Source organism: Amblyomma americanum, chromosome 11, assembly GCF_052857255.1.
Source record: "Amblyomma americanum isolate KBUSLIRL-KWMA chromosome 11, ASM5285725v1, whole genome shotgun sequence".
Taxonomy (NCBI): domain Eukaryota; kingdom Metazoa; phylum Arthropoda; class Arachnida; order Ixodida; family Ixodidae; genus Amblyomma; species Amblyomma americanum.
This window is the reverse complement of record NC_135507.1, coordinates 110,906,701-110,921,450: the sequence shown is the minus strand read 5'-3', so window position 1 is coordinate 110,921,450 and position 14,750 is coordinate 110,906,701.

Here is a 14,750-nt window from a genome sequence, read left to right as displayed (position 1 = left end):
ATTACTGCGCGAAAAGCATGTATTCGTGCTTAATACAACGAAACAGGCTGTTTTAGACCGAAACGAGGTAAACCTGAACACATCGGTTTTACAAGTGTCCCTGTGACACGCGTCAAAATTTTTTCTCTTATAACTGCGCGAAAAGCATGTATTCTTGCCTAATACAGCGCGACAAGCTGTTTTAGACCGAAACGAGCTAAATCACAACACATCGGTTTTACAAGTGTTCCTCTGATACGCGTCAAAACTTTTTCTCTTATAACTGCGCGAAAAGCATGTATTCGTGCTTAATACACCGAAACAAGTTGTTTTGGACCGAAACGAGCTAAATCACAATACATCGGCTTTACAAGTGTCTCTCTAATACGCGTCAAAACTTTTTCTCTTATAACTGCGCGAAAAGCATGTATTCTTGCTTAATACAACGAAACAAGCTGTTTTAGACCGAAACGAGCTTAATGAAAACACATCGGTTTTACAAGTGTTCCTCTGATACGCGTCTAAACTTTTTCTCCTATAACTGCGCGAAAAGCATGTATTCGTGCTTAATACGACGAAACAAGCTGTTTTAGACCGAAACGAGCTAAATCTGAACACATCGGTTTTACAAGTGTCCCTGTGACACGCGTCAAAACTTTTTCTCTTATAACTGCGCGAAAAGCATGTATTCTTGCTTAATACAGCGAAACTAGCTGTTTAGACCGAAACGAGCTAAATCACAACACACCGGTTTTACAAGTGTTCCTCTGATACGCGTCAAAACTTTTTCTCTTATAACTGCGCGAAAAGCATGTATTCGTGCTTAGTCCAACGAAACAAGCTGTTTTAGACCGAAACGAGGTAAATCTGAAAACATCGGTTTTACAAGTGTCTCTCTAATACGCGTCAAAACTTTTTCTCTTATAACTGCGCGAAAAGCATGTATTCTTGCTTAATACAGCGAAACTAGCTGTTTAGACCGAAACGAGCTAAATCACAACACACCGGTTTTACAAGTGTTCCTCTGATACGCGTCAAAACTTTTTCTCTTATAACTGCGCGAAAAGCATGTATTCGTGCTTAGTCCAACGAAACAAGCTGTTTTAGACCGAAACGAGGTAAATCTGAAAACATCGGTTTTACAAGTGTCCCTGTGACATGCCTTTAAAACTTTTTCTCTTATAACTGCGCGAAAAGCATGTATTCGTGCTTAATACAACGAAACAAGCTGTTTTAGACCGAAACGAGGTAAATCTGAACACATCTGTTTTACAAGTGTCCCTGTGACATGCCTTTAAAACTTTTTCTCTTATAACTGCGCAAAAAGCATGTATTCGTGCTTAATACAACGAAACAAGCTGTTTTAGACCGAAACGAGCTAAATCACAACACATCGGTTTTACAAGTGTTCCTCTGATACGCGTCAAAACTTTTTCTCTTATAACTGCGCGAAAAGCATGTATTCGTGCTTAATACAGCGAAACAAGCTGTTTTAGACCGAAACGAGCTAAATCACAACACATCGGTTTTACAAGTGTTCCTCTGATACGCGTCAAAACTTTTTCTCTTATAACTGCGCGAAAAGCATGTATTCCTGCTTAATACAACGAAACAAGCTGTTTTAGACCGAAACGAGATAAATCACAACACATCGGTTTTACAAGTGTCTCTCTAATACGCGTCAAACCTTTTTCTTCTATAACTGCGCGTAAAGCATGTATTCGTGCTTAAATCAACGAAACAAGCTGTTTTAGACCGAAACTAGCTAAGTCTGAACACATCGGTTTTACAAGTGTCCCTGTGACACGCGTCAAAATTTTTTCTCTTATAACTGCGCGAAAAGCATGTATTTTTGCTTAATACAGCGAAACAAGCTGTTTTAGACCGAAACGAGCTAAATCACAACACATCGGTTTTACAAGTGTTCCTCTGATACGCGTCAAAACTTTTTCTCTTATAACTGCGCGAAAAGCATGTATTCGTGCTTAATACGACGAAACAAGCTGTTTTAGACCGAAACGAGCTAAATCACAACACACCGGTTTTACAAGTGTTCCTCTAATACGCGTCAAAACTTTTTCTCTTATAACTGCGCGAAAAGCATGTATTCGTGCTTAATACAACAAAACAAGCTGTTTTAGACCAAAACGAGCTAGATCGGTTTTACAAGTGTCCATGTGATACGCGTCAAAATTTTTTTCTCTTATAACTGCGCGAAAAGCATGTATTCGTGCTTAGTCCAACGAAACAAGCTGTTTTAGACCGAAACGAGCCAAATCACAACACATCGGTATTACAAGTGTTCCACGTGATACTCGTCAAAACTTTTTCTCTTATTACTGCGCGAAAAGCACGTATTCTTGCTTAATAATACGAAACAAGGTGTTTTTGACCGAAAAGAGCTAAATCACCACACATCGGATTTACAAGTGTTCCTCTGATACGCGTCAAAACTTTTTCTCTTATAACTGCGCGAAAAGCATGTATTCTTGCTTAATACAACGAAACAAGCTGTTTTAGACCGAAACGAGCTTAATCAAAACACATCGGTTTTACAAGTGTTGATCTGATACGCGTCTAAACTTTTTCTCGTATAACTGCGCGAAAAGCATGTATTCGTGCTTAATACGACGAAACAAGCTGTTTTAGACCGAAACGAGCTAAATCTGAACATATCGGTTTTACAAGTGTTCCTCTGATACGCGTCAAAACTTTTTCTCTTATAACTGCGCGAAAAGCATGTATTCTTGCTTAAAACAACGAAACAAGCTGTTTTATACCAAAACGAGCTGTATCTGAACACATCGGTTTTACAAGTGTCATGTGATACGCGTCAAAACTTTTTCTCTTATAACTGCGCGAAAAGATTGTATTCGTGCTTAATACAACGAAACAAGCTGTTTTAGACCGAAACGAGCTAAATCACCACACATCGGTTTTACAAGTGTTCCTCTGATACGCGTCAAAACTTTTTCTCTTATAACTGCGCGAAAAGCATGTATTCGTGCTTAATACAACGAAACAAGCTGTTTTAGACCGAAACGAGCTAAATGACCACACATCGGTTTTACAAGTGTCTCTCTAATACGCGTCAAACCTTTTTCTTCTATAACTGCGCGTAAAGCATGTATTCGTGCTTAATACAACAAAACAAGCTGTTTTAGACCGAAACAAGCTAAATCTGAACACATCGGTTTCACAAGTGTCCCTGTGACACGCGTAAAAACTTTTTCTCTTATAACTGCGCGAAAAGCATGTATTCCTGCTTAATACAGCGAACCAAGCTGTTTTAGACCGAAACGAGCTAAATCACAACACATCGGTTTTACAAGTGTCTCTCTAATACGCGTCAAAACTTTTTCTTCTATAACTGCGCGAAAAGCATGTATTCGTGCTTAATACGACGAAACAAGCTGTTTTAGACCGAAACGAGCTAAATCTGAACACATCGGTTTTACCAGTGTCCCTGTGACACGCGTCTAAACTTTTTCTCTTATAACTGCGCGAAAAGCATGTATTCGTGCTTAATACGACGAAACAAGCTGTTTTAGACCGAAACGAGCTAAATCACCACACATCGGTTTTACAAGTGTTCCTCTGATACGCGTCAAAACTTTTTCTCTTATAACTGCGCGAAAAGCATGTATTCGTGCTTAATACACCGAAACAAGCTGTTTTGGACCGAAACGAGCTAAATCTGAACACATCGGTTTTACAAGTGTCCCTGTGACACGCGTCAAAACTTTTTCTCTTATAACTGCGCGAAAAGCATGTATTCTTGCTTAATACAGCGAAACTAGCTGTTTAGACCGAAACGAGCTAAATCACAACACACCGGTTTTACAAGTGTTCCTCTGATACGCGTCAAAACTTTTTCTCTTATAACTGCGCGAAAAGCATGTATTCGTGCTTAGTCCAACGAAACAAGCTGTTTTAGACCGAAACGAGGTAAATCTGAAAACATCGGTTTTACAAGTGTCTCTCTAATACGCGTCAAAACTTTTTCTCTTATAACTGCGCGAAAAGCATGTATTCTTGCTTAATACAGCGAAACTAGCTGTTTAGACCGAAACGAGCTAAATCACAACACACCGGTTTTACAAGTGTTCCTCTGATACGCGTCAAAACTTTTTCTCTTATAACTGCGCGAAAAGCATGTATTCGTGCTTAGTCCAACGAAACAAGCTGTTTTAGACCGAAACGAGGTAAATCTGAAAACATCGGTTTTACAAGTGTCCCTGTGACATGCCTTTAAAACTTTTTCTCTTATAACTGCGCGAAAAGCATGTATTCGTGCTTAATACAACGAAACAAGCTGTTTTAGACCGAAACGAGGTAAATCTGAACACATCTGTTTTACAAGTGTCCCTGTGACAAGCCTTTAAAACTTTTTCTCTTATAACTGCGCGAAAAGCATGTATTCCTGCTTAATACAGCGAAACAAGCTGTTTTAGACCGAAACGAGCTAAATAACAACACATCGGTTTTACAAGTGTCTCTCTAATACGCGTCAAAACTTTTTCTTATATAACTGCGCGTAAAGCATGTATTCGTGCTTAAATCAACGAAACAAGCTGTTTTAGACCGAAACGAGCTAAATCTGAACACATCGGTTTTACAAGTGTCCCTGTGACACGCGTCAAAATTTTTTTTTTATAACTGCGCGAAAAGCATGTATTCTTGCTTAATACAACGAAACAAGCTGTTTTAGACCGAAACGAGCTAAATCACAACACATCGGTTTTACAAGTGTCTCTATAATACGCGTCAAAACTTTTTCTCTTATAACTGCGCGAAAAGCATGTATTCGTGCTTAATACGACGAAACAAGCTGTTTTAGACCGAAACGAGCTAAATCACCACACATCGGTTTTACAAGTGTTCCTCTGATACGCGTCAAAACTTTTTCTCTTATAACTGCGCGAAAAGCATGTATTCGTGCTTAATACACCGAAACAAGCTGTTTTGGACCGAAACGAGCTAAATCTGAACACATCGGTTTTACAAGTGTCCCTGTGACACGCGTCAAAACTTTTTCTCTTATAACTGCGCGAAAAGCATGTATTCTTGCTTAATACAGCGAAACTAGCTGTTTTAGACCGAAACGAGCTAAATCACCACACATCGGTTTTACAAGTGTTCCTCTGATACGCGTCAAAACTTTTTCTCTTATAACTGCGCGAAAAGCATGTATTCGTGCTTAATACAACGAAACAAGCTGTTTTAGACCGAAACGAGCTAAATGACCACACATCGGTTTTACAAGTGTTCCTCTGATACGCGTCAAAACTTTTTCTCTTATAACTGCGCGAAAAGCATGCATTCTTGCTTAATACAGCGAAACAAGCTGTTTTAGACCGAAACGAGCTAAATCACAACACATCGGTTTTACAAGTGTTCCTCTGATACGCGTCAAAACTTTTTCTCGTATAACTGCGCGAAAAGCATGTATTCATGCTTAATACAACGAAACAAGCTGTTTTAGACCGAAAGGAGCTTAATCAAAACACATCGGTTTTACAAGTGTTCCTCTGATACGCGTCAAAACTTTTTCTCTTATAACTGCGCGAAAAGCATGTATTCTTGCTTAATACAGCGAAACTAGCTGTTTAGACCGAAACGAGCTAAATCACAACACACCGGTTTTACAAGTGTTCCTCTGATACACGTCAAAACTTTTTCTCTTATAACTGCGCGAAAAGCATGTATTCTTGCTTAGTCCAACGAAACAAGCGGTTTTAGACGGAAACGAGGTAAATCTGAAAACATCGGTTTTACAAGTGTCCCTGTGACATGCCTTTAAAACTTTTTCTCTTATTATTGCGCGAAAAGCATGTATTCGTGCTTAATACAACGAAACAGGCTGTTTTAGACCGAAACGAGGTAAATCTGAACACATCGGTTTTACAAGTGTCCCTGTGACATGCCTTTAAAACTTTTTCTCTTATAACTGCGCGAAAAGCATGTATTCGTGCTTAATACAACGAAACAAGCTGTTTTAGACTGAAACGAGGTAAATCTGAACACATCGGTTTTACAAGTGTCCCTGTGACACGCGTCAAAACTTTTTCTCTTATAACTGCGCGAAAAGCATGTATTCTTGCTTAATACAGCGAAACAAGCTGTTTTAGACCGAAACTAGCTAAGTCTGAACACATCGGTTTTACAAGTGTCCCTGTGACACGCGTCAAAATTTTTTCTCTTATAACTGCGCGAAAAGCATGTATTCTTGCTTAATACAGCGCGACAAGCTGTTTTAGACCGAAACGAGCTAAATCACAACACATCGGTTTTACAAGTGTTCCTCTGATACGCGTCAAAACTTTTTCTCTTATAACTGCGCGAAAAGCATGTATTCGTGCTTAATACACCGAAACAAGCTGTTTTGGACCGAAACGAGCTAAATCACAATACATCGGCTTTACAAGTGTCTCTCTAATACGCGTCAAAACTTTTTCTCTTATAACTGCGCGAAAAGCATGTATTCTTGCTTAATACAACGAAACAAGCTGTTTTAGACCGAAACGAGCTTAATCAAAACACATCGGTTTTACAAGTGTTCCTCTGATACGCGTCTAAACTTTTTCTCTTATAACTGCGCGAAAAGCATGTATTCGTGCTTAATACGACGAAACAAGCTGTTTTAGACCGAAACGAGCTAAATCTGAACACATCGGTTTTACAAGTGTCCCTGTGACACGCGTCAAAACGTTTTCTCTTATAACTGCGCGAAAAGCATGTATTCTTGCTTAATACAGCGAAACTAGCTGTTTTAGACCGAAACGAGCTAAATCACCACACATCGGTTTTACAAGTTTTCCTCTGATACGCGTCAAAACTTTTTCTCTTATAACTGCGCGAAAAGCATGCATTCTTGCTTAATACAGCGAAACAAGCTGTTTTAGACCGAAACGAGCTAAATCACCACACATCGGTTTTACAAGTGTTCCTCTGATACGCGTCAAAACTTTTTCTCTTATAACTGCGCGAAAAGCATGTATTCGTGCTTAATACACCGAAACAAGCTGTTTTGAACCGAAACGAGCTAAATCACAACACATCGGTTTTACAAGTGTCTCTCTAATACGCGTCAAAACTTTTTCTCTTATAACTGCGCGAAAAGCATGTATTCTTGCTTAATACAACGAAACAAGCTGTTTTAGACCGAAACGAGCTTAATCAAAACACATCGGTTTTACAAGTGTCCCTGTGACACGCGTCAAAATGTTTTCTCTTATAACTGCGCGAAAAGCATGTATTCTTGCTTAATACAGCGAAACAAGCTGTTTTAGACCGAAACGAGCTAAATCACAACACATCGGTTTTACAAGCGTTCCTCTGATACGCGTCAAAACTTTTTCTCTTATAACTGCGCGAAAAGCATGTATTCGTGCTTAATACGACGAAACAAGCTGTTTTAGACCGAAACGAGCTAAATCACAACACACCGGTTTTACAAGTGTTCCTCTAATACGCGTCAAAACTTTTTCTCTTATAACTGCGCGAAAAGCATGTATTCGTGCTTAATACAACGAAACAAGCTGTTTTAGACCAAAACGAGCTAGATCGGTTTTACAAGTGTCTCTCTAATACGCGTCAAAACTTTTTCTCTTATAACTGCGCGAAAAGCATGTATTCTTGCTTAATACAACGAAACAAGCTGTTTTAGACCGAAACGAGCTTAATGAAAACACATCGGTTTTACAAGTGTTCCTCTGATACGCGTCTAAACTTTTTCTCTTATAACTGCGCGAAAAGCATGTATTCGTGCTTAATACGACGAAACAAGCTGTTTTAGACCGAAACGAGCTAAATCTGAACACATCGGTTTTACAAGTGTCCCTGTGACACGCGTCAAAACTTTTTCTCTTATAACTGCGCGAAAAGCATGTATTCTTGCTTAATACAGCGAAATTAGCTGTTTTAGACCGAAACGAGCTAAATCACCACACATCGGTTTTACAAGTGTTCCTCTGATACGCGTCAAAACTTTTTCTCTTATAACTGCGCGAAAAGCATGTATTCGTGCTTAATACAACGAAACAAGTTGTTTTAGACCGAAACGAGCTAAATCACAACACATCGGTTTTACAAGTGTCTCTCTAATACGCGTCAAAACTTTTTCTCTTATAACTGCGCGAAAAGCATGTATTCTTGCTTAATACAGCGAAACTAGCTGTTTAGACCGAAACGAGCTAAATCACAACACACCGGTTTTACAAGTGTTCCTCTGATACGCGTCAAAACGTTTTCTCTTATAACTGCGCGAAAAGCATGTATTCGTGCTTAGTCCAACGAAACAAGCTGTTTTAGACCGAAACGAGGTAAATCTGAAAACATCGGTTTTACAAGTGTCCCTGTGACATGCCTTTAAAACTTTTTCTCTTATAACTGCGCGAAAAGCATGTATTCGTGCTTAATACAACGAAACAAGCTGTTTTAGACCGAAACGAGGTAAATCTGAACACATCTGTTTTACAAGTGTCCCTGTGACATGCCTTTAAAACTTTTTCTCTTATAACTGCGCGAAAAGCATGTATTCGTGCTTAATACAACGAAACAAGCTGTTTTAGACCGAAACGAGCTAAATCTGAACACATCGGTTTTACAAGTGTCCCTGTGACACGCGTCAAAACTTTCTCTTATAACTGCGCGAAAAGCATGTATTCTTGCTTAATACAGCGAAACAAGCTGTTTTAGACCGAAACAAGCTAAATCACAACACATCGGTTTTACAAGTTTTCCTCTGATACGCGTCAAAACTTTTTCTCTTATAACTGCGCGAAAAGCATGTATTCGTGCTTAATACACCGAAACAAGCTGTTTTGGACCGAAACGAGCTAAATCACAACACATCGGTTTTACAAGTGTCTCTCTAATACGCGTCAAAACTTTTTCTCTTATAACTGCGCGAAAAGCATGTATTCTTGCTTAATACAACGAAACAAGCTGTTTTAGACCGAAACGAGCTTAATCAAAACACATCGGTTTTACAAGTGTCCCTGTGACACGCGTCAAAATTTTTTCTCTTATAACTGCGCGAAAAGCATGTATTCTTGCTTAATACAGCGAAACAAGCTGTTTTAGACCGAAACGAGCTAAATCACAACACATCGGTTTTACAAGTGTTCCTCTGATACGCGTCAAAACTTTTTCTCTTATAACTGCGCGAAAAGCATGTATTCGTGCTTAATACGACGAAACAAGCTGTTTTAGACCGAAACGAGCTAAATCACAACACACCGGTTTTACAAGTGTTCCTCTAATACGCGTCAAAACTTTTTCTCTTATAACTGCGCGAAAAGCATGTATTCGTGCTTAATACAACGAAACAAGCTGTTTTAGACCAAAACGAGCTAGATCGGTTTTACAAGTGTCCATGTGATACGCGTCAAAACTTTTTCTCTTATAACTGCGCGAAAAGCATGTATTCGTGCTTAATACACCGAAACAAGTTGTTTTGGACCGAAACGAGCTAAATCACAATACATCGGCTTTACAAGTGTCTCTCTAATACGCGTCAAAACTTTTTCTCTTATAACTGCGCGAAAAGCATGTATTCTTGCTTAATACAACGAAACAAGCTGTTTTAGACCGAAACGAGCTTAATGAAAACACATCGGTTTTACAAGTGTTCCTCTGATACGCGTCTAAACTTTTTCTCTTATAACTGCGCGAAAAGCATGTATTCGTGCTTAATACGACGAAACAAGCTGTTTTAGACCGAAACGAGCTAAATCTGAACACATTGGTTTTACAAGTGTCCCTGTGACACGCGTCAAAACTTTTTCTCTTATAACTGCGCGAAAAGCATGTATTCTTGCTTAATACAGCGAAATTAGCTGTTTTAGACCGAAACGAGCTAAATCACCACACATCGGTTTTACAAGTGTTCCTCTGATACGCGTCAAAACTTTTTCTCTTATAACTGCGCGAAAAGCATGTATTCGTGCTTAATACAACGAAACAAGCTGTTTTAGACCGAAACGAGCTAAATCACAACACATCGGTTTTACAAGTGTCTCTCTAATACGCGTCAAAACTTTTTCTCTTATAACTGCGCGAAAAGCATGTATTCTTGCTTAATACAGCGAAACTAGCTGTTTAGACCGAAACGAGCTAAATCACAACACACCGGTTTTACAAGTGTTCCTCTGATACGCGTCAAAACTTTTTCTCTTATAACTGCGCGAAAAGCATGTATTCGTGCTTAGTCCAACGAAACAAGCTGTTTTAGACCGAAACGAGGTAAATCTGAAAACATCGGTTTTACAAGTGTCCCTGTGACATGCCTTTAAAACTTTTTCTCTTATAACTGCGCGAAAAGCATGTATTCGTGCTTAATACAACGAAACAAGCTGTTTTAAACCGAAACGAGGTAAATCTGAACACATCTGTTTTACAAGTGTCCCTGTGACATGCTTTTAAAACTTTTTCTCTTATAACTGCGCGAAAAGCATGTATTCGTGCTTAATACAACGAAACAAGCTGTTTTAGACCGAAACGAGCTAAATCTGAACACATCGGTTTTACAAGTGTCCCTGTGACACGCGTCAAAACTTTCTCTTATAACTGCGCGAAAAGCATGTATTCTTGCTTAATACAGCGAAACAAGCTGTTTTAGACCGAAACAAGCTAAATCACAACACATCGGTTTTACAAGTTTTCCTCTGATACGCGTCAAAACTTTTTCTCTTATAACTGCGCGAAAAGCATGTATTCCTGCTTAATACAACGAAACAAGCTGTTTTAGACCGAAACGAGATAAATCACAACACATCGGTTTTACAAGTGTCTCTCTAATACGCGTCAAAACTTTTTCTTCTATAACTGCGCGTAAAGCATGTATTCGTGCTTAAATCAACGAAACAAGCTGTTTTAGACCGAAACTAGCTAAGTCTGAACACATCGGTTTTACAAGTGTCCCTGTGACACGCGTCAAAATTTTTTCTCTTATAACTGCGCGAAAAGCATGTATTCTTGCTTAATACAGCGAAACAAGCTGTTTTAGACCGAAACGAGCTAAATCACAACACATCGGTTTTACAAGTGTTCCTCTGATACGCGTCAAAACTTTTTCTCTTATAACTGCGCGAAAAGCATGTATTCGTGCTTAATACGACGAAACAAGCTGTTTTAGACCGAAACGAGCTAAATCACAACACACCGGTTTTACAAGTGTTCCTCTAATACGCGTCAAAACTTTTTCTCTTATAACTGCGCGAAAAGCATGTATTCGTGCTTAATACAACGAAACAAGCTGTTTTAGACCGAAACGAGCTAAATCACAACACATCGGTTTTACAAGTGTCTCTCTAATACGCGTCAAAACTTTTTCTCTTATAACTGCGCGAAAAGCATGTATTCTTGCTTAATACAGCGAAACTAGCTGTTTAGACCGAAACGAGCTAAATCACAACACACCGGTTTTACAAGTGTTCCTCTGATACGCGTCAAAACTTTTTCTCTTATAACTGCGCGAAAAGCATGTATTCGTGCTTAGTCCAACGAAACAAGCTGTTTTAGACCGAAACGAGGTAAATCTGAAAACATCGGTTTTACAAGTGTCCCTGTGACATGCCTTTAAAACTTTTTCTCTTATAACTGCGCGAAAAGCATGTATTCGTGCTTAATACAACGAAACAAGCTGTTTTAAACCGAAACGAGGTAAATCTGAACACATCTGTTTTACAAGTGTCCCTGTGACATGCTTTTAAAACTTTTTCTCTTATAACTGCGCGAAAAGCATGTATTCGTGCTTAATACAACGAAACAAGCTGTTTTAGACCGAAACGAGCTAAATCTGAACACATCGGTTTTACAAGTGTCCCTGTGACACGCGTCAAAACTTTCTCTTATAACTGCGCGAAAAGCATGTATTCTTGCTTAATACAGCGAAACAAGCTGTTTTAGACCGAAACAAGCTAAATCACAACACATCGGTTTTACAAGTTTTCCTCTGATACGCGTCAAAACTTTTTCTCTTATAACTGCGCGAAAAGCATGTATTCCTGCTTAATACAACGAAACAAGCTGTTTTAGACCGAAACGAGATAAATCACAACACATCGGTTTTACAAGTGTCTCTCTAATACGCGTCAAAACTTTTTCTTCTATAACTGCGCGTAAAGCATGTATTCGTGCTTAAATCAACGAAACAAGCTGTTTTAGACCGAAACTAGCTAAGTCTGAACACATCGGTTTTACAAGTGTCCCTGTGACACGCGTCAAAATTTTTTCTCTTATAACTGCGCGAAAAGCATGTATTCTTGCTTAATACAGCGAAACAAGCTGTTTTAGACCGAAACGAGCTAAATCACAACACATCGGTTTTACAAGTGTTCCTCTGATACGCGTCAAAACTTTTTCTCTTATAACTGCGCGAAAAGCATGTATTCGTGCTTAATACGACGAAACAAGCTGTTTTAGACCGAAACGAGCTAAATCACAACACACCGGTTTTACAAGTGTTCCTCTAATACGCGTCAAAACTTTTTCTCTTATAACTGCGCGAAAAGCATGTATTCGTGCTTAATACAACGAAACAAGCTGTTTTAGACCAAAACGAGCTAGATCGGTTTTACAAGTGTCCATGTGATACGCGTCAAAATTTTTTTCTCTTATAACTGCGCGAAAAGCATGTATTCGTGCTTAGTCCAACGAAACAAGCTGTTTTAGACCGAAACGAGCCAAATCACAACACATCGGTATTACAAGTGTTCCACGTGATACTCGTCAAAACTTTTTCTCTTATTACTGCGCGAAAAGCACGTATTCTTGCTTAATAATACGAAACAAGGTGTTTTTGACTTGAAAAGAGCTAAATCACCACACATCGGATTTACAAGTGTTCCTCTGATACGCGTCAAAACTTTTTCTCTTATAACTGCGCGAAAAGCATGTATTCTTGCTTAATACAACGAAACAAGCTGTTTTAGACCGAAACGAGCTTAATCAAAACACATCGGTTTTACAAGTGTTGATCTGATACGCGTCTAAACTTTTTCTCTTATAACTGCGCGAAAAGCATGTATTCGTGCTTAATACGACGAAACAAGCTGTTTTAGACCGAAACGAGCTAAATCTGAACACATCGGTTTTACAAGTGTTCCTCTGATACGCGTCAAACTTTTTCTCTTATAACTGCGCGAAAAGCATGTATTCTTGCTTAAAACAACGAAACAAGCTGTTTTATACCAAAACGAGCTGTATCTGAACACATCGGTTTTACAAGTGTCATGTGATACGCGTCAAAACTTTTTCTCTTATAACTGCGCGAAAAGATTGTATTCGTGCTTAATACAACGAAACAAGCTGTTTTAGACCGAAACGAGCTAAATCACAACACATCGGTTTTACAAGTGTTCCTCTGATACGCGTCAAAACTTTTTCTCTTATAACTGCGCGAAAAGCATGTATTCGTGCTTAATACGACGAAACAAGCTGTTTTAGACCGAAACGAGCTAAATCTGAACACATCGGTTTTACAAGTGTCCTTGTGACACGCGTCAAAACTTTTTCTCTTGTAACTGCGCGAAAAGCATGTATTCTTGCTTAATACAGCGAAACAAGCTGTTTTAGACCGAAACGAGCTAAATCACAACACATCGGTTTTACAACTGTTCCTCTGATACGCGTAAAAACTTTTTCTTTTATAACTGCGCGAAAAGCATGTATTCGTGCTTATTACAACGAAACAAGCTGTTTTAGACCGAAACGAGCTAAATCACAACACATCGGTTTTACAAGTGTCTCTCTAATACGCGTCAAAACTTTTTCTTCTATACCTGCGCGTAAAGCATGTATTCGTGCTTAATACAACAAAACAAGCTGTTTTAGACCGAAACAAGCTAAATCTGAACACATCGGTTTTACAAGTGTCCCTGTGACACGCGTCAAAACTTTTTCTCTTATAACTGCGCGAAAAGCATGTATTCCTGCTTAATACAGCGAAACAAGCTGTTTTAGACCGAAACGAGCTAAATCACAACACATCGGTTTTACAAGTGTCTCTCTAATACGCGTCAAAACTTTTTCTTCTATAACTGCGCGTAAAGCATGTATTCGTGCTTAAATCAACGAAACAAGCTGTTTTAGACCGAAACGAGCTAAATCTGAACACATCGGTTTTACAAGTGTCCCTGTGACACGCGTCAAAATTTTTTCTCTTATAACTGCGCGAAAAGCATGTATTCTTGCTTAATACAGCGAAACAAGCTGTTTTAGACCGAAACGAGCTAAATCACAACACATCGGTTTTACAAGTTTTCCTCTGATACGCGTCAAAACTTTTTCTCTTATAACTGCGCGAAAAGCATGTATTCTTGCTTAATACAACGAAACAAGCTGTTTTAGACCGAAACGAGCTAAATCACAACACATCGGTTTTACAAGTATTCCTCTGATACGCGTCTAAGCTTTTTCTCTTATAACTGCGCGAAAAGCATGTATTCGTGCTTAATACAGCGAAACAAGCTGTTTTAGACCGAAACGAGCTAAATCACAACACATCGGTTTTACAAGTGTCTCTCTAATACGCGTCAAAACTTTTTCTCTTATAACTGCGCGAAAAGCATGTATTCTTGCTTAATACAGCGAAACTAGCTGTTTAGACCGAAACGAGCTAAATCACAACACACCGGTTTTACAAGTGTTCCTCTGATACGCGTCAAAACTTTTTCTCTTATAAATGCGCGAAAAGCATGTATTCGTGCTTAGTCCAACGAAACAAGCTGTTTTAGACCGAAACGAGGTAAATCTGAAAACATCGG